The following is a 22,599-nucleotide window of genomic DNA, read 5'->3' on the forward strand; positions in this document are numbered from 1 at the left end:
CCAAGCCGCGACAACCCCCAAAGAGTTTCATTATAGCGTATCTCACCTCAAATGCACAAAACATGCGTCTGAGGATGAGTTTTGCACATATTCACTTCGCAAAACCCTTAGTTTTGCGTGGCGACTGTGTGACTCTAGAGGAGTAGCCCATGCAGCCAAGAAATTTCAAAATTAAAAGGCCATATAGGGGACCCATATATGGCTTGTCTACCCTAAGTCTACCAAAATGACAAAGAGTAGGGTAAAAAACCCTATCTGACTCTCCCTGTATGCATCCCTGGTGCTCTGGCTGACTGCAATAGCAAGAAAGGCTCCAAAACCTCGCTTTGACCTCTACAGCTCAATAGTGAAAATGAAATGATATTTGGATCCCTTAGCCCTACCCATCACACTTTTCATCATATTTTGTAGTTCATTATAGAAGCCTGAGACATCCATTGAAAAAACTGGAAGAGATGTAAGGATCAATACCCCACCATCTTCATCATGGAACTCTTTGTTCCAGTGCATGCCAAAACTCATTTTTGGGCCCATCCCACACTTAGAAATTCATGTCAGATACTTCTCTAGTTCTTTAATTCATAGCATTCAATCAGTCATAGATTTTATGTATGTTTTAAATATATGCTTTCACTTGGGGTATTGGTCATATATATTAAGTACATCACACACGATCTGCTTCGGTCAACACCCTGACAGGAAAATAACATAGTAGGTATCATTCTCCACTTAGCATGATTAGCTTCCTCCTAAAATTTGTATATCCTCACAACATTTCTCCAAAACACACCACAGGGTCCCTTATCTCGACCATGTTTATCACCATTTCTCCTTGGTTTATGATAAGCATCCGCGTTGGTCAATAAGGCCCTCCCACTCATGGTTAGCTTCATGTTTGAAGACCCTTCTTCATTATTAGAGCCATGACCACTTACTCTAGCCAAACAACCACTCCAATTACATGCCTTGAAGTTCAGCCTCATTATGCTATACTCATCGCACATGCACCCCATTTCCCAGGCCATCCCTGGTACTTTACAGCAGGTCAAGACAGATGCACCTCCGCATCCTACATTTGGCCTATCATTCACATTGCATAGCCCATCTATGTCACTTCATCTGCCTCACAAGCCCAACATGGAGACCAACCAATGGGGCCCCTACCCTTAGCAAAAATGACCACACCTCCATATAGGTCACCATCATTATGGGGCACGTGTCTCCATGGATATACATCCAAATCACCCTCATATTCTTTTGGTAAGTGTACAAATATTTTTGTAGGGAAGAGACTCCCACGCACATTTTTTGTATTCATGTCTTTTACACAGTGACAGTTTCTAGTTACCCTTGGTTGGAGATTGCACATCACCAACCGTCATTTCCCATCTTCATGCCAGTCAGAACATACTCACACCCATCGTGGAAATCCTACTGACTACAGGGCCATCCCTATTAGAAAACATGTTTTACCTGTCGCTATTTGCACAAAAGCGATGACCTTGAACCAATTTTCCATATCCTCTTATATAGTTTTCTCTCACTATCATGCCTTATCTGGCCCACACTATTACAAACTATTTAGAGCTCATATTAATTCCCTGACACATCATGTCAAATATTTAAAATTCCTTTCCTATCGAATTCACCATTCGTATTACAGGATAAGGGCAGTAGCTTGGATAATCCCCCCTTGAAGGGATATCATTGGGTGGCACAATAGGAATCACTATTTCCCACTGATGTCATTAGTCCCCTTGACATTCAACACCGACACAAGCTTTCATGTCAAGGTGCTACCATACTTAGCTACCGTTGCAGTTCTTTCATTTAGTCAAAGACCCCTGCATCACTAAGCACCTCATTCAACAATGCTTATGCCATAATATAGGGGAGGTACCCATAATTAAAGACCCATGCATACTGTGACAACTCTTTCAACATTGCTTCACCTTTTTTATGCATGGAGGGACGAAATTCATTCTATTTGACTAGGAAGTGCCCTTGAGAGAGTCAACAGTTATCATCATCAATGATCAACACATCAACCACGATAATGTTGATTGGACAGGACTATTCTTTGACTGGTTGTAATAATTTAAGATTAGTCATCATAACAAGCATGGGACATGCCCACCTCGTATAGACGCATTTTTTCACTCTTTAGGTTTTCACCTGAGCATGGCTACCATTTATACTCAGTGAAGGGGTTTCTCTACTCATCTTCATAACAAGTTATCCTCTCTCTCAAAAAGTTGATCAGAATCTCTATTAGTAAAGTATTGGTTCATTTGGACTCGACCCAGGTTCAACTTAGACTTCATACCAACAAAACCCTTAGACACCGTCCCTTTCAACAATGACCTGCAAGCAAGTCGAAGTCTCACTCGAGGTGGCTATGGATGATTGTAGAACTAGGTTTCTACAACCCTGAGGGACTCCACGAAGTGGCTCTTAACCTTTATTTTCTACACTTTAATTATCCTTCTAACATTCATAATATTACTGCACAGTGTATTCTAGCTATATACATCATCACATTCAGTTTAATATAAACAAATTATAGACAATTGCACTAACATACCAATAATTTGCAATTACTTCGCATAAACAGATAGAACACAAATAACAGATGCAGATACAAAAGACTTTGCCAAAAATTCTTCTTCTTTATTAAGATAGGTATTTTAGTACATACAACTCCTCAACCTCTACACCCAGTTGCAAGTGGTCTATCAACTCAGCTGCAGACTCTTCCAAGGCCTCTACGCACTCAACTACGGAGCCTTTCCTTAAGAACAAAAGACTCGATCAATTGTGCTCTCTCTAGCTGATCTAATAATTCTATGATCCTCAAAAAAACATTCCATGTCCTTAAATACATTTCATTGCTACAAAAGCCATGGTCCACATACCATGGACTCAACAAAACAATGAACTAAAACCCAGATACCCGATACAAAATGAGGGGTTTCAACCCACCCTGAAGCCCCTAGACACTTGCATGGTAAATACAACTTCACACCCTCCGTGCACTTCACTCCTTAAAATGTGGAGTCTTTGACCAAAAATGGACCAATTTGGGCCATGCCCAATAGGCACCCAACACTCACACATGACTCATCCTGAGTCACTCAACTGCTGTGTGCTTGATTTTTGTTGTGATGCCATTGTAGACAACATTGTACTGCTGGACTATTTCTACTACCTGCTTTTCCTCTTAGCGTACTTCTTCTAGCAATTCCTCTGTGGTTAGTGAAATAGTATTCTACAACACTTCTTTCTCCCTCTATTGTAGCTCCCTGAGCCTTTCATCTACTACTTGTGAAAGATGGAGGGCATCATCCTGCCATGATTGAGTCCTCTCTGTCAAAATCTGCTCTTTCCTTCGAAGATCTTCAATCTATTTCTAGAGATTCTTCCCTTGAGTGATGTTGGTGAGCCTCTGCCAGAATGGTAGGGTATTTGCAGTTGCTAGAATCCCTTCCCTCCACTTCTGCTTCACTTGTAGCTCCTCTTCAATACTTTGAAAGTTTGGATCCTCTTGCAGTTAGGTCCAAATCTGCATAGTCTCATCTAATAACTTTCCACAATCTACCACTATGTTTGAGATGCCTTTCACTGCATTTTTTAGATCTCTCTCCCTTCGCTCACATACGTTCGGTGGCGTGACTGGTTGCAGCCTTATTTGCAGCTCAAAAATCTTCACTTCATATTCAAACTTTAGTTTTGTGAGCTTATTCTTTGACTCCTTTATCGTGAGGCAGAGCTTCGGTACCTTTTTTGCTAGCGGTTCTTCATCATGGACCTTTGCATCCGAGACCTCGCTACAAGTTTTTGAAATGGATTCTTCTAGCTACTTCTATTGTCACACGGAATGAGTTGATCTTGCGGACAAGATAGACCTTCCTAGAATCTAAAGAAGACCTAATGACAAGCAAACCAATTACAAACTATCTTTCTCTAAATATGCATTTATAAACAAAGGCAAACAAGTGTTTTAGGCCTACCTTGGGTCCAACGCAAGTTTGTGGAAGCCTCGCTCCTTCGATCCAAATGAGCTCCCTTGTCGCGAATATGCAAACACAAACAAGCAAACAAATTAAATAGCACCTGAAAAGCCAATATCATAAAACATATTTAACATGAAAGTCAAGGAATTCATGAAACAAATGACATGAGACAATTTGTTGAGAAAAATGAATCTGATTGTATTGATTCAAATCAAAGAAGAACTTTACAACCCGTGCCTTGACATTGTACAAGCTCCTCCCAGGGTCCAGCAAGAAGTCTCCTCTACTTTGACAAGTTTCACTCTCTTCCCAATGAAGCCAAAAAGGTATGTGATCTCTCCTCTCAAGCTCAACTAGGAAGTCTTAATTTCACCAACATTTACCCTCAAAAATGTTCAGCTTCTAACCTCCCTAGAAACCAGCCCAATGCCTTAATTTATAGTGCAATGGAGGGAAGTTACTAGGTCCTCCTTCAAAGGGATAAAGCCCTCCCTCAAAGGGATAGCTCCTCTCATCAAGGGATTAGCTCCTTCTCTTTTGGGATGCATGAACCACCTGAGAGTGACGAATCCATGTCAAAATTCATTCTAGAATCATCTAGAATTAACCCAAAGTGAGTTTTTTAGAATAAAATTGCACCTTTTTGACTTTCACAGGGGTCCACACCCACTCCTTTAGGGATAGAGCGGGCAGGTCTGCAGTTTTTGCAAACAGGAGGTGCGGGACCGCAGGCAATAGTGAGAGAAAGTGCAGAACCAGAGCTTTGTTGATTTTCAATGTCTTTCTCTCATTTTCAAAGCTTGACTTGAAGAGTTGAGGTCTGAGACTTGCTTAGGAGGACAGTACAAGTGATGATAGACCCATACTGACTGCAAATAATCATGGTGACGATATTTTTGTGTAACAGATTGCCCCCTAAAGTGCGAAGTCTGTAGTAGATGAGGATTTCATTTATCATTTAGGAAGAGTGAAGTACTTTATCATTTCGAGGATTATCTTCTGGAGAGCCCGGTCGGAACCTGTAAAAACATTCAATGCAAGATATATATATGAGATCATATCATCGTTGAGGTAGGCATTCCCATACTCAGATCAAAATTGACTTAGAAAACTAACTACTGCTCTGATACAGGAATGATCATGTAAGACATCACAAGTATAGACTCATGTGGAAACAGGATGGACGCAGCCATCTGTTTATGAATAATCCATCATATGATGAATACAAAATTCCTTGTAGCCTGGATTGTGGAAACTAGATCCAGGGTCTTCATTTCTACTTCCTGAAACAATACGATTCTATCCATGCGAATGAATGTGTTGAAGTCGAACATGGTAGAAACCACTTGATTACCAGTCAATGATGTAAACTGTTAACAAGTGTGAGAGAAACCACCAGTGATGTCAATGGCTCTCAAAGTACCCAGTACAATCCATGAGATGTGAAGAAATGTGTTGATGTCGAACATGTCACAGAATCCTTTGATAGAAGGTCAATGATGCAACCTGTCGTCAAAGGCGAGAAACCTGCCATTGAGGCATGCAGATCCCAAGGTACTGACGATTTCTAGATCATCTTTCTAGATAATGAGCTGAAGTCGACAGAAAGTGATTCGTCGCAGGCAAGCCCACAACACGAAATCATAGATCAAGTTGAAGAAATTTAGTTGCAAGGACTGACTCAGGGATGGTCAAGATGGATGACAGATATTTTGCAGATGAATGGCTTATTGGCAGTGACCTCTTGAACACATAACGACACAACAGATGGCTTGGTGACAATTGACCCAAAGTTAATACCCAGAAACCAGCTGAACACTTCCAATGTGGTTTGATCAACTGTTAGGCAAAGGATTTCCCAACCCAGGTGAATAAAAGTGTCATGTTCAAGAGCGGTTACAAAGTATGACAAACAGGCTCATTTTTCTCTCTTTTCCCCCACCATTTCTGGCAAGTACCTCTTTATTTTTGACAAGCTTGAAGAGGATAACATTTGCTTGATTATAAGCTCATCCTTCGGATGAGTCCAACTTAGTTTAAATTCGAACCCTAAGAAGGAGTGGTTCGTTCCTATTTCTAATTGAACAGGGCCTTTACTGTGAAATTTTAACGAGTCCAGTATAGGAGAAACTCGGCGTTTTTCAATTTTAGAGAGTCTGAAAAAACTTAAGAAGACTCCAGGGTTGACCTTTTTCGTAAATTTGTGTCTCCCAAGCCCGAAAAAGTATAAAATAATACTTGAGAGAACCTCTTGACCTTTACGACCAAGGAGTACTTTTCGTAATTAGTGCCCCTAATCCAAAAAAGTAAAAAAACGATCAACGACACATCGTTTTATAACCAATATCGAATTTGAAACGACAAAAATCCGGTAATCTTTTCATGTTTTTACTGTCAGAAAAGAGTTGTAAGTGGACCGTCTTTTAGTTCCGTTTTAACGAGTTTAAAAGAAAAACTCGGCGATCTTTTCATGTTTTAGGAGTCAGATCAGAGCTTAAAGGTGACTCTAAGGTTTCAATTTTTCGTAAGTTTTAACGAGTTCGAAAAAATGATAAAAATGTACTCATGGTTTTCACTTTTTTGTAAGTTTTAATGAGTTCGTAAAAATGATAAAAATGTACTCATATGGCCGACTTTCAATTTAATTTACGAGCAGGAAAAGACGGAAAGAACTCAGCATTTTCATTTGTTTTACGAGAATGAAAGATAGCAAAATAATCTCGGGATTTTCATGAGTTTAACGAGTCTTGAAAATAACTGAAATTGACTCGAGATAGGTTTCATTTTTACAAAAGCTTGAAAAAAAAAAAAAAAAAAAACTATGCTTCAAAGTAGTTTCATTTTTACACAAGCTTGAAATAGAGAGAAAACGGTGCTTGATGCCCCCTAAGCATAATTGCTAGAGCGCTTTTCGTAAGTTTTAACGAGTTCGAAAAAATGATAAAATGTACTCATGGTTTTCACTTTTTCGTAAGTTTTAATGAGTTCGAAAAAATGATAAAAATGTACTCATATGGCCGACTTTCAATTTAATTTACGAGCAGGAAAAGACGGAAAGAACTCAGCATTTTCATTTGTTTTACAAGAATGAAAGATAGAAAAATAATCTCAGGATTTTCATGAGTTTAACGAGTCTTGAAAATAACTGAAATTGACTCGAGATAGGTTTCATTTTTACAAAAGCTTGAAAAAAAAAAAAAAAAAAAAAACTATGCTTCAAAGTAGTTTCATTTTTACACAAGCTTGAAACGGAGAGAAAACTATGCTTGATGCCCCCTAAGCATAATTGCTAGAGCGCATGCCCCCCAGCTTCATTTCATTCAACTAAGTACATTAATTAATAGTTGGATGGAATGAAGGTTCAGTTACGAGATCATTTGAAAGACTCAACCTACAACTGTAAGAAAATTATGCAAAAAACTGAAATATCTAACCTAAATATACAACTTAACATTTGAGATCTAGTCAAACTCTCGACTAAATTAGAGGAGGATTTGTTTCATTTTTTAACGATCTTGACACAGGAAAAGAACTATGCTCGGATTCGGTTTCATGTTTACGCAAGCTTGAAACGAAAAACTATGCTTGTTATAAGTTTGCATGCCCCCAGCATAATGATGCAAATCAAGGTACATGCCCCCCAAGCTTCATTGCATTCAACCAGGTGGATGAAATGAAGGTTTACTTTCGAAATAGTGGAAAGACTAGTGGGAGTTGTTTCATTTTTTAGTGAGGTTGACACAAGAAAAGAACTATCCTCAAAACCCTTGTTTTATTTTTTGAATGAGCTTGGCACAAGATAAGGAACTATGCTCATAACTACTCACTACAATATACCTAACAAGGAACTATACTCTAAAAACCTTGATTCATATTTTAACGAGCTTGACACAATACAAGGAACTATGCTCTAAAATCCTTGATTCATTTTTTAACGAGCTTGACACAAGTCAAGGAACTCTGCTCATGACTACTCTCTACAATCTACCTATATAACCTATGACTCCTTGTTTCATTTTTAACAAGCTTGACACAAGACAAGGAACTATGCTCATGATTCCTTGTTTTATTTTTTAATGAGGTTGAGACGGAAACAAACTATCCTCGCTCACTGATTCATTTTTTAACGAGGTTGACACAGGAAAAGAACTGTCCTCAAACCTGATTCATTTTTTAACGAGGTCGACTCAGTAACAGGAACTATCCTCTGACCAACTGATTCATTTTTTAATGAGGTTGAAACAGGAAAAGAACTGTCCTCATAGCAGCCTGTTTCATTTTTTAATGAGGTCGATACAGGAAAAAACTATCCTCACACACACAGATCATGGCTTCTAACTAGAAGAAAGACATGTCAATGGACACACCTTGATCATGGCTTCCAAGAGGTCTTCATCAGAAGGAAGAATAGTTCTCTAGAAGGAACACATGTCAAGGGACTCCAAAGGGATAAGAACATCACGTTCAAATAATCCCATAGAGTTTTCCATGTCAATTACCGGATCTAAATCAGAGGAAGATGAGCAAACAGTGAGAGGCTCACTTACATCGGTAACTGAAAACATGGGACCAGTTGCCACATAATTAACCCGTGGCGGGGTAGATACCACTTTAGAATCAGGAACATTTAGGGGTGTCCTATTATTGGTAGTTGAAATAAGACTAGGGAACGAAAGCTGGTCTACAGTCACAATATTTCCATTGTGAGGTAATGTACCTGAAATTCTGAGCTCAATCTGCAAGCAACAGATCTCAGTATACATACATATCAATCTTCTTAACTTCTAAAATGCCGAACTACCAAAATAGAAACTCTGTTTCTCAACAAACATAAAACTGGAGTCTTCCTTGTTTCATTATCGCGCAGCACATCACATTCTTTTGCCCACGCATAATAGACAACAACTACTAGTTTTAACCAAAGGGAAAACAAACACTTTGGCCCATTTAGTATTTGAAAATGCAGATCCTTATTTGACAGACATGACTATCTGAATAAAAAATAACTAAAAAAAACGCTGGTTGAACGCAGCTTCAGGCATATAAAGACTTTGGAAAAAAAAACGCTGGTTGAACACAACTTCACACTATCGATCTCTGAGCCAATTCCAGACTATCACATACAATTACATAATGCACCTTAATCTGTAGAATTCCTTCTACATTCCATCACCGAATGCTGATTATAGATTACTGTTTTTTTTTTAACAAAATGTGGCCGGTCTCTTTCCATTCCCCTTGACCGCAATTTTCCCAATGAATACGCGTCCCCCATTCGCCTTCTTCCAGCTCATTAATACAGGTTCGATGATTGACTGATATTCTGGTCCAACACAGCTATATTTGCCACAATCGGCGGTCAGAACAGCTATATAACACATATGTTTATAACAATTTACCAGATTTCAGGCGCTCTGAATCAAGATTTCCCACGAGGAATTGGCGTTGATACGCTCCAAAGTATTAACTGTCAGTGATCTTCAGTTTACAAATAATTGCCACCAGAATCGCCCCTTCTTAGCTTCTGTTATAATAATTACCGAATATGAGTGGCGGTAAGGATTTGTTTCGATGCTGTTGCGGATTCCATGGCCAGTTCTTCTACGGAGAATCCCCTCGCTGGTTACAATTTGTCTACATATTTTCCACTAATTACTCTAACAGATAGATAAGGTAATCTTACATAAATTTATTCCAACATAAATATTTTTGATGCGCCTAACAAATCTTATCACTAAATGGAGAGATTTCACTTATTACAATAACAAACTAATTATGAACTCGACTCTCATAGTAATACTACAATCAATAGCAAATGAAATCCGATTTGTCAAGCCACAACATGTGGGAAATTTCCCACATTGCTGGCCCGTCCCGATGCTCCTGCATCAGACTCCCGGAGAAGAAAAGATTGGTTCTTTAAATTTTCAAGATTTATGCCATATTTCTGCAATTCAGTTGCTGTCAACCAACTGGAATCTTCCACTGGCTGCTCCTTCCACTTGACAAGATACTGAAAATATGTCTGCCCTCGAGTTTTCTTGGATATCCTCTGATCTAAAATAGCTTCAACTTCTTTCTTGAATGTTTTTGGTACCTGTTCTTTCCAATCCACAGTTTGAACTTCATCACCTGTAGCTTCAGTCTGCAATTCTATTTCTGCCTCTTTGAATGGATACAAGTCTACAATATTAAAAATGGGAGATATTCCGATCCCTTCCGGCAACTCAATCTCATATGCATTGGCTGAAAATTTCCTTTTGATTTTACATGGCCCTATCTTCTTCAGTTTCAGCTTATTGTAAGTTTTTGTAGGAAATCTCTCTTTTCTCAAATATGCCATGACCAAATCTCCTATCTGAAACTCTTTTTCTCTCCTTCTCAAATCTGCTCTCTGCTTGTATCTCTGGCTACTTTCCTGTAGTTTACCTTTAACCTCTTCCTGTAGCTTTTGCATTTGTTCAGCAAAATCTTCAGCACTTGCACTTCTGGCTTCCTGTTTCCCCAAGTCTCTTAGCTCATATACTCCTCTCGGATGCATTCCAAAGACAATCTGAAATGGACTCATTCCAGTGCTTCGGTTTGGTGTGTCATTGTAAGCAAATTCAGCTTGAGCTAATGCCAAATCCCACTGTTTGGGATTCTGATGTACTAAACTTCTTAATATATTCCCCAAACTTCTGTTTACAACTTCAGTTTGACCATCCGTTTGAGGATGGTAAGCTGAACTAAAACTGAGTTTAGTTCCCAGTTTCTTCCAAAGTGTCCTCCAGAAATGCCCTACAAATTTAGTGTCTCGATCTGATACAATACTTACAGGCAAACCATGCAATCTTACAATCTCTGAAAAGAACAAATTTGCTATGTGTGTGGCATCATTAGTCTTCTTACAAGCAATAAAATGAGCCATTTTAGAAAATCTGTCTACAACAACATAAATAGAATCATTTCCTCTCTGAGTTTTTGGCAAACCCAAAACAAAGTCCATACTCACTGCATCCCATGGTCGATCTGGTATGGGCAATGGCTGATATAGTCCGGTATTTTGACTCCTTCCTTTGGCATACTGGCATACCCTGCATTTCTCAACATACTTTTTAACATCAGTTTGCATTTTAGGCCAATAATAAAAAGCATTCACCTGAGCAAAAGTTTTGTCTTGTCCAAAATGACCAGACAATCCTCCACTGTGCTTCTCTTTAATGATGTTCTCTCTCATGGAACATTTAGGAATGCATAATTTGTTGCTTTTAAATAACAGGCCTCCTTGAACAAGGTAATCCATCCATTGACTTCTGTTATTGCTCACCGGATTCTGCACTGTTGTGTAGACGTCTTTAAAATCCTCATCATCCTTGTACATTTCTATCATTTCATCAAAACCTACAACACCCACTTTAAATTCTTGCAAAAGAAAACTTACTCTGCTCAATGCATCCGCCACTTTGTTAGACTTACCACTTTTATGCTTTATTACAAAAGTGAAACTTTGCAGAAATTCCACCCACTTGGTGTGCTTCTGATTTAGCTTTGGCTGATTATTAATAAACTGCAAAGCATGGTTGTCTGAATATAAGATGAACTCCTTCGGTAGCAAGTAATGCCTCCACTTTTTTAATGCCTGCACAATAGCGTAAAATTCTTTATCATAAGAAGAATATTTTTTCTTTGCATCATTTAACTTCTCGTTGAAATATGATATCGGCCTTTGCTCTTGGCTTAGCACCACACCAACTTCTTCTCCACTTGCATCGGTTTCCACTTGAAAGACTTTCTCGAAATTTGGTAAGGCTAGAATAAGCTTTTCTGTTATCTTTCTTTTCAACAAATTAAAATTCCTATCAGCTGCTTCTGTCCATCGAAATGGCTGATTGACCTCCTTGATTGTCTCAAGGATTGGTGCACAAACTTGACTAAATCCCTTTATAAATTTTCGGTAGAAACTAGCAAGTCCATGGAAACTTCTTACCTCAAAGACACTCCTGGGAGTAGGCCAGTTTTTGATTGCTTGTACCTTTTCCGGATCCATTTTCAAACCGTCTCTGGAAATCACAAATCCCAAATATACCAGCTCCTCTTTCATGAAACTACATTTCTTCAGATTGATTAGTAGTTTCTCTTTCTGCAGAGTTTTCAAAACTAACTTCAAGTGTTCCAAATGCTCCTCTTTAATTTTACTAAAAACTAGGATATCATCAAGGTAAACAACAACAAATTTACCTGTGTATTCTTTTAGAACCTCATTCATTAGTCTCATGAATGTGCTGGGTGCATTAGTGAGCCCAAAAGGCATCACTAACCACTCATACAATCCACTGTTGGTTTTGAAAGCGGTTTTCCACTCATCGCCTTCCCGAATTCTGATCTGATGATACCCGCTTTTCAAATCTATCTTAGTAAAGTACCTGGATCCACTTAAACAATCCATTAAATCATCCATCCTAGGCAAAGGAAATCTATACCTGACTGTTATCTTGTTGATAGCTCTGGAATCGGTGCACATGCGCCATTCTCCTCCCTTTTTCGGACTAAGCACCGTTGGCACAGCACACGGACTCAGACTTTCTCGAATCAGCCCCTTGTCCATCAGTTCTTGAACCTGTCTTGCAACTTCTGCATTTTCCTGAGGAGTTAGTCTATATGCAGCTTTATTAGGTAGACTTGCTCCTGGTATTAAGTCGATATGGTGACTTATACTTCTAATCGGTGGTAATTCATTTGGTAATTCATCCACAATGATATCCATGTAACTATTTAACACAGATTGAATTTCTTCAGGCAAATCATGTAAATTTGTGGAGGTTAAAATTACCTTTGGCCTTCCCACGATAGCAAAATGCATCTCTGCGCTTTTATCCACCTCTTGTAGAAATTCTTTGCCACTGATCAGCATAATATTATTTTCAGGCAGCTCTTTATCAGCATCATTCTTCACTGGCAGCAACGTATGCTTAACTCCATCCTTTTCTATGGTGTATGTATTTCTTCTTCCATCATGAATCGCCTTTCGGTCAAATTGCCATGGTCTCCCCAATAACAGGTGACATACGTCCATGGGCATTATGTCACATAAAATCACATCTCTGTATGTGCCAATCTGCATTTCCACATTACATTGTTCTGTCACGGTGACTTGATGACCCTTCTGAAGCCAAGATACTTTATAAGGTGCAGGATGCGCTTTCTTTGTTAACCCAAGCTTTTCCACCATCTCTGTAGACACAAGATTGTCAGTACTCCTGCTATCAATTATAACCTTACAACACTTACCCTTTGATTTGCATGTAGTTCTGAACAAGTTCTTCCTTTGCGCAGGTTCTCCAATCTCTTTTTTTGATCTCAGCAAAGTTCTTCTGAGCAGCAATGATTCACCTTCCTCCGGTGGTTCTTCCTTCTCTACAAGTCGAGGTGGTTCCGGCTTTGCCTCAGCCACATTTGCACCCCTCTGGCTTGCTGATTTGTTATGAGGACAGTCCCGCGACATATGTCCCCATTCTCCACAGGTATAAAACCTAACATCTCTTCCTCGCCCTCTTCCTCTGGGCGCGAATCTCCCTCTACTAGATTCACCCATCTGTGGTGATCTGCTACTTGAACTACCTACTTCAAACGGATGTTGTGTTCCTCTGGATCTGGCTGATCCTCTACCTCTTGCTGAGCTCTTTCCTCTATTTCTTTGACTCTGTTTCCGCAATATTTTCTCCTCTGCTTTCAAACTTGCTTGATAGGCATCTTCAACAGTTTTCAAACTTAACAGGCTAATCTCGTCTTGGATCTCATACCTTAGCCCATTAACATATCTGGCTACTTTCTCCAGATCATCTTCTACATGCCCTGTTCTGATGCTTAACTTGTAAAATTCTTCAGTATATTCTTTAACAGACATTCCTTTCTGCTTCAAATTTTGCATCTGCTTAAAAAGATTCAAATGATAGTCTTTAGGAAAAAACTTGGCTTTCAGTTTTCTTACCATTTTATCCCACTGCTTGATCCTAGATTTCCCCTTTCGCATTCTTGATGTCTGTAACTCGTCCCACCAGATGGCTGCATGGCCCTTCAGTCTAGTGACTGCAAACTTCACCCTCTTATTCTCCTCAACCTCTTCATAATCGAAATACTGGTCTATGGATCTGATCCAATCCATGAGCTCCTCAGCATTTAAACTCCCTTCATACATAGGAATTTCTATCTTGGGTTTGCTTCCAACTTTTGCCAGCATCTTGAGGACTTTGGCAGTTTCATTTTCTTCTCCTGCTTCCGCTTCTTCCTCAGATTCTTCTGAAGAACTTTCAACTCCCTCATCAGGCGCTCTTCTCTGGGCTGTTTCCATTGTCTCCATGCGTTCACGTAGTCTTCGCACTTCTTCTATCAGGACTGCATTTGGTTCTGGTCTCCCTCGACCAATTCCTCTCCTTGGCGGCATCTTTGCTGCAAACACCTGCTAGTCTGGCTCTGATACCAAAAATAATGTACCTGAAATTCTGAGCTCAATCTGCAAGCAACAGATCTCAGTATACATACATATCAATCTGCTTAACTTCTAAAATGCCGAACTACCAAAATAGAAACTCTGTTTCTCAACAAACATAAAACTGGATTCTTCCTTGTTTCATTACCGCGCAGCACATCACATTCTTTTGCCCACGCATAATAGACAACAACTACTGGTTTTAACCAAAGGGAAAACAAACACTTCGGCCCATTTAGTATTTGAAAACGCAGATCCTTATTTGACAGACATGACTATCTGAATAAAAAATAACTAAAAAAAACGCTGGTTGAACGCAGCTTCAGGCATATAAAGACTTTGGAAAAAAACGCTGGTTGAACACAGCTTCAGGCATATAAAGACTTTGGTATGTAATAATAAAAAAAAATATCACACTATCGATCTCTGAGCCAATTCCAGACTATCACATACAATTACATAATGCGCCTTAATCTGTAGAATTCCTTCTACATTCCATCACCGAATGCCGATTATAGATTACTATTTTTTTTTTAACAAAATGTGGCCGGTCTCTTTCCATTCCCCTTGACCGCAATTTTCCCAATGAATACGCGTCCCCCATTCGCCTTCTTCCAGCTCATTAATACAAGTTCGATGATTGACTGATATTCCGGTCCAACACAGCTATATTTGCCACAATCGGCGGTCAGAACAGCTATATAACACATATGTTTATAACAATTTACCAGATTTCAGGCGCTCTGAATCAAGATTGCCCACGAGGAATTGGCGTTGATACGCTCCAAAGTATTAACTGTCAGTGATCTTCAATTTACAAATAATTGCCACCAGAATTGCCCCTTCTTAGCTTCTGTTATAATAATTACCGAATATGAGTGGCGATAAGGATTTGTTTCAATGCTGTTGCGGATTCCATGGCCAGTTCTTCTACGGAGAATCCCCTCGCTGGTTACAATTTGTCTACATATTTTCCACTAATTACTCTAACAGATAGATAAGGTAATCTTACATAAATTTATTCCAACAGAAATATTTTGATGCGCCTAACAAATCTTATCACTAAATGGAGAGATTTCACTTATTACAATAACAAACTAATTATGAACTCGACTCTCATAGTAATACTACAATCAACAGCAAATGAAATCCGATTTGTCAAGCCACAACATGTGGGCAATTTCCCACATTGCTGGCCCGTCCCGATGCTCCTGCATCATGAGGGAAAGACATCACGCGAAAGAGTGTCGATACGACAACTTTCATTGCATAAACATAGTCTCGCCCAAGGAGTAAATTAAAATCCAAGGGACCTCGAACTACTATAAGGTCAATACAGACAGTTTTACCTTCCAAGGTAATAGAAAACTTAGGAAGGATCCCTAAAGGTTCACTAATGGTTCTGTTAAAATCTTTCAGATTCTGTGTAATAGGCGCAAGCTGAGGGGAACCCAAAGATTTCCAAGCAGTTGAGGATAAAATACTAACAGAAGCACCTTCATCTACCTGTGTGCGATGCATGTCCCTACCACTAGCCTTGACAATGATTTGGAAAGGGATGGAGGATGGAAGATGAGGTTTTGTCAGTCTATTACAATCAAAGGAAAAGACCTCAGTACTTGGAGGGGGTTCTGTAGAAACAGGTGAAATGCCCCCCGGCATAGAAGAATCTGATGTAACAAAAATAACCTGAGCGGTATGAAGTTCACTCTCTAAAGGGAAAGTGGGATCGACCGAATGTGAAATTGAATCGAATACTTGATCAACTAATGGATCATCAACCTGAGTGACATGAGTTTCACTCTCCAATGGAAGAGTGTGATTGACTGTACTTGAAATTAGATCAATCACTCCGTCAATTGATGGTAGGTTGGGAGAAAGCTTACGGTAACCAATTGGAAATTCTTGTTGTGGAACAGTAAGGTTTTCAAACAATTTCGAGGCTTCATCCATGTGAGGGAAAATGTGAGTTTGATGACTCCCTTTGCATAACTTACGAGGAAACCTAACTTTACCCTTTTTCCCAGGAACCTAACTATCACTGGTTGATGGATCAATGGAAAGTTGATGAGATTTTTCTGACCATACTTCCAAGACCTTTGGAATACCAGGACAATTGATAAGGAAGTGGTCACCCTTACAAAGCCTACAAGTGTATTTGGGTTTACGATGCATATCGGAGTTTTCCTCAACACAACTAACACTTACAGTCGTGGTTGGTTGGTTGACTTCTTTCTTATCTTGCTTCTTCTTCCTCTTCTTCTTCTTCCCTTTCTTCTTCTTCTTAGCCACCTGGTTACTAGCATCAAGGCTTTTACCAAGCAAAGAGGAAGAAATGGAGGAAGAAAAATTAGGCGAAGAAGGTAAAGGGTCAACAGAAGGTTGGTGATGTTGAGATGGTGAACTCTGTTGAGGTGGAACATTCGGTTGAGGTGGAACAATTGGAGTATTTGGGGCCAATGAAGTTGAAAATAACCATATCGGTAAACCTATTGTAAATCCAGGTAATGACAAAGTAGCCATATAAGGAGGACCAACATTTCCAAACAAAGGAAAAGTACTAGGATCCTCGTTAAGAGGGGTTCCTTGGTCGGTAAATTCCAGAATAGTTGCCATTATATTCAACTTTAGTGAATTCTATTAACAATTTAAAACTAAAATTAACAATTCACAATTCACACCTATGGTCTCTAAAAGTAAAAACAAACAAATTAACACGCGCTATCAAATCTAGGAGTCAAACCACACACAAACAATAACTTTCCGTACCGAAAACACTAGTTGATGACGAAATCCAACGTCGCATAATTCAATACAGAAATGGCGGTTGGAACAGTTACCCCGACAACCTGCTTAATGAATATATTGGCACAAGTTTCTCCACTAAACCGTCTCGAGTGAAGAGAACCCCCCAGAAAATCCAAGTGAGTCTAGTCGACATCTGCTCCAGGTACAGTGGGATCTTCCCTCCACAATCACCTTAGGAAAGAATCCTATGGATTATGGCCACTAAGGTTACCAACTGAAACAAATATGTCTGGGGGAACAGTCTACGATCTGATACGCACGCAAGGGCAGAGTAACAAGCTCAATCCCCTTGAAGGCTCCTTGACATAATCCAAGGTTTACCAACAAGTGACCCCAGGCTCCTCGACAATGGTCAATCCGAGGTTTACCATTTTTAATACGTGAATATCTTCTATCGTTCCCAATGAGGAAGGATTGATTCCCACACTGGTTCAGATATGATCTCGTGCTTCTCCTTTAAGAGGAGCTTTCCCAGAGCATAGATGTAACAATTGGAATTTATCTCCTACCGCAAGATACAACTACTTGTTTGTTTTACTGTCTTGGAGAGTTAACTAAAACCTATTCCAAGACACTAGCCTAAGCTAGATTGGTGGAAAGAGCCCTAAAAATGTAAAAATTACTAGATGAATTTTAATTAAGCGTTGTGTTATTTAGGCTGTTATTAATCAAAGGGGTAAATGGATATGAAACCAATGGTGTTATGACTCGACTCAAAACTGAATGCAATTGAATATGATAATGTAATCCTTTCAATTCGATGAATCCTAACTAAAGTAAGGAGAGAGTTTCCATTCACTTCCAACAATGCAAAAAATTGATCACTAAGAGAAAATATAACAAATTCTCTAATGCACTAATTTCATCAAGAAAAACTAATGCAAACCAATTCCAAAACAATTTTTATTTTTATTTTTGTGTGTTAAAAACAAGCATAAAAATATGTAAATTCAAATCAAAGAAAACCGATCTAAATCTACGATTGATTTTTTAGAATGTAAACTATGCAATTGTAATCTATGCACAATTCACTTGAAAAGTATGCAAATGTAATCTATGCACATTTTTCATTCATATTCTGAAAATGAGAATTCTAATTATGAAAATGTGGTCTATGCAAGAGAATTCTCATACAGAAGATGATTCTAATGTAATTTAAGAACCAATCAAGTGCAAGTCAAGAAAATTGGGTGAGAGTTCCAAAGATCAAAAAATAAAAAACACTCAAAGGCGATTAACACTCATACACAATTTAGCCCCCCCCCCGGCGAATGAGGGGGAATTTTTTTTGCAAAAGCAAAAGAAAAAAGATGCAAAATTGTGAAAATACTGAGACAAACCTCGAAGTAATGACCAAAGGAAATCAAATTAAGAATTTCTCAAAAAAGAGACTCAAAACACCCAATTGATAAAAGCTTAAAATGAGAATGCCAATGGAATTAACCTAAGGAAAGTTCTTAACAAGTCATATGCAGGTCTGGGCAGGGGATAACAACATCTACACAAAAACTAAACTGACTGAAAGAGAAAATCTTAAGTTTTTCAAAATTTTAGCAGGGTCCGTAGGCCCACAGTTCACACAGGTGCGGTACCACTCTGTGCTAAAAGCAAAAGTGCGGATAGGTCCGCACTGTGTTCCAAGCCGAGGGTGCGGTCCTCTCCCAAAGTTATGAAAAACAAAAAATAATCCTAGATCAACTAAATCTACCCAATTCCACACACAACAAGCCAAAAACAGAAACAAAAACACAATTTCTCAGGTCAAAGTAAAAACAAGGAAAAAATTAAGTTCCCCAGCGGAGTCGCCATTTTGTCACACAGAATGAGTCAATCTTGCGGACAAGATAGACCTTCCTAGAATCTAAAGAAGACCTAATGATGAGCAAACCAATCACAAACTATCTTTCTCTAAATATGCATTTATAAACAAAGGCAAACAAGTGTTTTAGGCCTACCTTGGGTCCAACGCAAGTTTGTGGAAGCCTCGCTCCTTCGATCCAAATGAGCTCCCTTGTCGCGAATCTGCAAACACAAATAGGCAAACAAATTAAATAGCATTTCAGAGATCTGTGGTTTGAGTTTTTTGGATTTTTGACCGGAGAACCCACAGTAATGGAATTTTTACACCAACGTTTCGAATCCCAAATGGGATCCATCATCAGGGAAAGAGAAAGATGATAAAGATGATAAAAGAAGAGCCAGATGGAAGAAATAAATACAAATGAGGGAAAGAATATTAAAGGAGCAGCACAGGTCGGCAAGGGAGATTTTAAAATGAAACCTAAAATTAATTTTAATTTTTTTTTTTTTTTAATATCAATTAATTAATTTTAATAAATTAATTTAATATCAATAATTTAATATTTAATAACTATAAAACAAAATCTTAAAACTAAAACTAAAACTAATATTAAAATCTAGAAAACTAAAATATATATTAATATTAGTATTATAAAATTCTATATTAATATTAAAATCAAAAAACTAAAAAGCTAAAAAAAAATTAAAAATACTAAAAAATATGCTAATGTCATAAATCATAAAAACTATGTAATATTAAAAACCTATATAACATAATAACTAAATAACTAAATATTTATGAAACCTGATCCTGACCACTCTATAAACCTTAAAATTTTTATATAACCTAGAATCTATAAAACTTAATATATATATAATAAAATTAATATCAATAAGACCTAAAATTTTTATATCAAAATCTAAAAACTAAAATATATATATAATATAATATCATAAACATTTATATAACTAAAAACAATATTAATATTATTATAATAATAATATCATAAAACCTAATATTTAAATAACATTAATATTTAAATAACCTAAGAAACTTTATAATTTAAAAAAAAAAAAACTTGATCACTATATAACCTAATAATAAAATAACCTAGAATCTATCTAACAAAATATATATAAAAGAAATTTATATCAATAAAGCCTAATCTATAACAATATCTAAATAAAATAATATTAAGATAACTAAATAATTTAAAATTAAAATAACCTAAATTCCCTATTAAATTCTATATTAAAATCTCAACTATATTAAAACAAACCTTAAAGTCTAAATTATATTAAAATCATGCTAGTAATTATATTAAAAAGAGCTTAAATAGAATAAAATAACCTAATAACAAAATCAATATTAAAATCAAAACAATGTTACTATCTATAATAATATTTAAATTCATATGAAGACTTATATTAATATCTTGTATTAATAACTATCTTACCTGTTTGACAACTTACCTGGGGCCGGGCAGATACTTCTTGATTTCACTGATTAGTGGAAGCCAGCTTCCGCTAATCTCCAAACCGATGTCTCTGTTCAGATTACAAGGATGCTTCAAGATTTCGAGGGCTTCTCTGATTTTCCGTCTCTGATGTTGTTCTTCTCTTGCGATGATTGATGCGTTTTCTATCCTTTTCCACCTCATTTGTATTTATTTCTTCCATCTGGCTCTTCTTTTATCATCTTTATCATCTTTCTCTTTCCCTGATGATGGATCCCATTTGGGATTCGAAACGTTGGTGTAAAAATTCCATTACTATGGGTTCTCTGGTCAAAAATCCAAAAAATTAAATAGCACCTGAAAAGCCAATATCATAAAACATATTTAACATGAAAGTCAAGGAATTCATGAAACAAATGACATGAGACAATTTTTTGAGAAAAATGAATCTGATTGTATTAATTCAAATCAAAGAAGAACTTTACAACCTATGCCTTGATGTTGTACAAGCTCCTCCCAGGGTCCAATAAGAAGTCTCCTCTACTTTGACAAGTTTCACTCTCTTCCCAATGAAGCCAAAAAGGTATGTGATCTCTCCTCTCAAGCTCACCTAGGAAGTCTTAATTTCACCAGCATTTACCCTAAAAAATGTTCAGCTTCTAACCTCCCTAGCAACCAGCCCAATGCCTTAATTTATAGTGCAATGGAGGGAAGTTACTAGGTCCTCCTTCAAAGGGATAAAGCCCTCCCTCAAAGGGATAGCTCCTCTCATCAAGGGATTAGCTCCTTCTCTTTTGGGATGCATGAACCACCTAAGAGCGACGAATCTACGTCAAAATTCCTTCTAGAATAATCTAGAATTAACCCAAAGTGAGTTTTTTAGAATAAACTTGTGCCTTTTTGACTTTCACAGGGGTCCGCACCCACTCCTTTAGGGACAGAGTGGGCAGGTCCACAACTTTTGCAAACAGGAGGTGCAGGACCACAAGCAATAGTGAGAGAAAGTGCGGAACCAGAGCTTTGTTGATTTTCAATGTCTTTCTCTCATTTTCAAAGCTTGACTTGAAGAGCTGAGGTTTGAGACTTGCTTAGGAGGACAGTACAAGTGATGATAGACCCATACTGACTGCAAATAATCATGGTGACGATATTTTTGTGTAACAGCTATTAATGGCATGACGTGTCCCTATTTGTGACCAATTGATCGAGATCCTTCTTCAGCGAAGCTCTATCCTTTTCCACCTGAATGCTTAGTAACAAAGGGTGATGTTCTCGCTCCTTCAGTTCATCTATAATACTTTGATGGAACTTGTGTAATACCTGAGTTGGTAGTGCAGTGATGTTCATGTTAACATGGTACCACCCTCTTTCTCGCTCTTTATCCTCGATGGATTCAACCTGCAACGCTCCAGCTGGCATCTGCAAAATCCTTAATCCAATTGTTGGATCTATCTATTTCTTTGGCAGCAGTAGTTGACCTATCTGTGTTGTTGTATGTGTGAGTACCTTTAACTCTGCGATAGCTTGTTACACATCTATCAAGATCATTTTTTAGTGATCATCAACCTTGTTCTAGGTCTTTACTATTACTTCCTGGACCTATTCTCCAATCGTCGATGTCCTCCTTAATGAGGACAAGCGGTATCACGCCCTTAGATTTGCTCGCCTTCTATTTCTTCGTTGTGCCCGTCGTAGTTACTATAGGTACCCTCTTTTTTATTATGAATGGTGATTCCTCTATTGGATCTACGTTGTGGAGAGGGTTCGGGATATCTTGTTCTATCTCTGGATCTGGTTCCTCTGCTTCTTTTCCTTTGTCTATCCCACTTGGATCTGAATGCAATGCGGTGCCCCCTACTGCTTCAGTGTCATATATGGTTGGCGTCATCCATTTGGCTAACCATTTCTTTATTATTGCGAGTAGGTCATCTTCAGTGACCAAATATGGCAGAGGGTGCCATATCTCCATTGGATCCTTCCGAGCCTTGATGTATACTCTATGAAAATATTCCTTGAATGCTGTGAAGTTGCAATACTACTCATAAAAGCTAAG

The sequence above is a fragment of the Pinus tabuliformis genome, chromosome 2_1, assembly GCF_031772625.1.
Source record: "Pinus tabuliformis cultivar Carrire ecotype Pingquan chromosome 2_1, CPIR1, whole genome shotgun sequence".
NCBI classification, from domain to species: domain Eukaryota; kingdom Viridiplantae; phylum Streptophyta; class Pinopsida; order Pinales; family Pinaceae; genus Pinus; species Pinus tabuliformis.